The sequence below is a fragment of the Phyllobates terribilis genome, unplaced genomic scaffold (genome assembly GCF_046119375.1).
Source record: "Phyllobates terribilis strain yellow unplaced genomic scaffold, ASM4611937v1 Scaffold_11__3_contigs__length_659146591, whole genome shotgun sequence".
NCBI classification, from domain to species: domain Eukaryota; kingdom Metazoa; phylum Chordata; class Amphibia; order Anura; family Dendrobatidae; genus Phyllobates; species Phyllobates terribilis.
The window spans coordinates 567,433,087-567,436,094 of record NW_027362771.1 but is presented as its reverse complement, the minus strand read 5'-3'; the positions used below and the strand labels follow the sequence as shown (position 1 = coordinate 567,436,094).

At 39.1% G+C, this 3,008-nt stretch overlaps 1 non-coding gene across 1 annotated transcript; it reads left to right on the top strand.

Moving 5' to 3' along the window:
• Window positions 1–1,975: 1,975 nt before the first annotated feature.
• TRNAK-CUU (transfer RNA lysine (anticodon CUU)) lies at window positions 1,976–2,048 on the top strand. Its single transcript has one exon. It is a non-coding gene; the product is annotated as a tRNA-Lys (tRNA).
• Window positions 2,049–3,008: the final 960 nt, after the last annotated feature.

Sequence of the window (3,008 nt, the reverse complement as noted above, 5' to 3'; positions counted from 1 at the left end):
CCCGTGGTATCTGAGGAACAACCCACCAGGAGGATGTCAACTCGAGAAGTGAGGAGGCCCGTGATGCTGACGTATTAGACACTTGGTGAACCGAGTCAAGTGCCAAGGACTGTCGACTGGAAACAGGTATCTCTGCCTACGGACAAGGTAAGCCCATTGGAGTGGTATTCGCCACCAAGAGGCAGTATGGAAGATGTTGTCTACTGGAAAGACTTGTTTTCAAGCTTTGATTTTCCTTAAAAGACTTTGTAGAAACAAAGAACTGTTAAAGCCTAGTGAGAGAGAGCTGGTTGAAGACGTAGGAAAAGCTCCGGCTGAAGAGATGCTGATTATTTTAATTGTGTTAATTGTTTATTTCTTACAGGCGTCACACAAGTAAAAGGTCGTAAGAATAGGTTGTTATCAATGTTTATGAACGTTATACCAATTTGACAATGGCAATCTGTATATGAAGTTATTCAACTTTCACCACTATCTCAGAATTGGTCAGATTAACCAATTAAGACGAATGTTGAGGACGACATTCAAAAAGGAGGGAAGAATGTAACATGCAGAAGTAGTGCTGTTGCTTCAAAAGCGTCCAGCAACTAGAGGGGTTAACACAGTCACAGGAGACAGGGAGTGCTTTAGCAGAGCCCCAGCGGGATTGTGGGGAAGTTGTTGTTTACTATCTGGCTAGAGCCAAAGAGAAAGGTGGTGTATGATCTGCATCTCACAGAAGGCAAGGGAACAGAATTCAGGTCAGGAGGGAAGCTAAACACAGGTAAGATAGACTCCCTGAGCTAACAGTGCGGAGTATTATCGGGTAGAAAGATAAGGACTGGAAGGAATCCTGCCATAGGGATCATCTCACTCATCAGACCCCCCCCCCCCTCCATTTCCATGCAGGATAAAGAATGCTGTGTACTATTGAGTCCTTATGAAGGAAAAGCCTGTGGTGGTGTATGCATTAAAACTGTGCAGTACTGTGCTTCTGGATAGACTGTGTACTGCTGTGCTGCAAAGGAGATTGTACTGTTGTTACTGGAGTCTGTTGCTCAAAGAGACACTTAAATTGCACTGGCCGTGCTTCATTAAATGTTACTGTTCTACCACTTCTGAAGACTCTTGTCAAATGTGTCTGGTCAGCAATTGAATCTATCCTGTGCCTGATAGAAGCTGCAGCACATGGTCTATGTTCGCCCTGAGTAACTGTTCCCCCAGAATTCCAACGAATTCATGTAACCTGTCTTGCCCCTATCTGAACTTAGGCAGTGTACGTGTAACATTAGTATCGCTGCATTTGTAAAAATCCAGTCTATCAAAATTAACCCATACTGTAAACGCTTTAAAGTGAAGAAAAAAAACAACATGCCCGGACGGCCTTTTATAGAGGCTTCACCGCCTCAAAAAATGGTAAAAAAAAGTCCTATGCACCCCAAAATGATATACTTGTTCTGTAAAAATATCACATAAATCATTTGACAGAAAAATAAAAAAGTTATTAGTCTCTGAAAATAGCGACATAAACCAATTTTTTTTTAACAAGTTTTGAAATTTATTTATTTATTTGTGTGGCCGAAACATTGTAATTTTTCTGTACCACAAATGTTACAAAAAGGAGGACATGTGGTGCCCTGGTTCCTGGATTTCTCACTCAAAACTACAATGTGTTTCACAAAAAAACAAGTCCTCATATGGTGATGTTAATGGAAAAATGAAAAAAAAAATGATGGCTCTTTTGGAAAAAGGGGAGGAAAAAAACAAAGGTGGAAAAAACATGGTAGTTGCAGCAGGAAGTGGTTAGAAAAAAAGTGCACAACTGTCATTCCCAAAAATTGCAGCCCAGGTAGCACATGGCCTTTTGCAGTAGCCACTAATACTTAATTGATCAGAGAGGATTGCCCTAAATGGAAAACCTCACCCTTTGAATGCCATCCGTATGGTCCAGAGTTTCCATATGATTGCACCTTTAAGAACCCTACAAAGACAAGCAGCCCGGCTAGCTCAGTCGGTAGAGCATGAGACTCTTAATCTCAGGGTCGTGGGTTCGAGCCCCACGTTGGGCGAGTGTTGTTTTTTTCTTTAAGTCATATATACAACCTTCTGTTTTCTTCTGTCATAAATTCCTTTCTATATTGAAGTTGACTTGGGAATTCCTAAGAAAGGTTTGTAAAGTAACGTCCTAAGGTTCATTATGGTATTTCATTTCCATACATTTTACGTAATATCTAATTGTTATAAATGTATCTTTCACACTAAAGTAAACCATGCACATGTAGACTTTATATTCTAGTAATCGGTAAAAGTTTCCAAACTTCCGAGATTAAAGTTATCTCTAACTATCTATACGTATTGACATGCGCAGGATAGCCCGGGAATCCCTGTTTATATCAAAATGAACAGTGACCAATAAAGAAATTGCAACATTAAAGGGATTAAATAGCTTCTATCTAACTGGTGATCTTGAAGATATTTCACTAAAGGCCCTTTTAACAGCTATTGATCAGTAAAACAAAGTATCATAGGCTGGTTTGTTGCAGCACATCTCACCATGTATATAGGGGATGTGCTGCTGAGTATAATAGGTGTAATGTTCCTTAGTCCCAATTATAACTAGCATAAGTAAATGATTGTAGGAGTAAACAGAAGTGTAATGAGTGCAGATTAGCATATCCATGATCAGAGCTCATTACAGGCAGAGTATTTTCCATTGAAACAGATCCTTACAACTAAATAAGGGGAAAGGTTAGAGTTGTAAAGAATGCGGGTCAGTTTTTCCTTTAGGAGCAAGAGTATATAGGTATTACACTATCCACCATATACAAAACTATAACTTGTATAATACTGTTCCTATGTACAAAAATATAACTAATATAATACTGCTCCTATTTACAAGACTATAACTACTATAATACTGCCCCTATGTACAAGAATATAACTAGTGTAATACTGCCTCCTATGTACAAGAATACAACTGCTATAATACTGTCCCTATGTACAAGAATATAACGACTATAATACTGCTC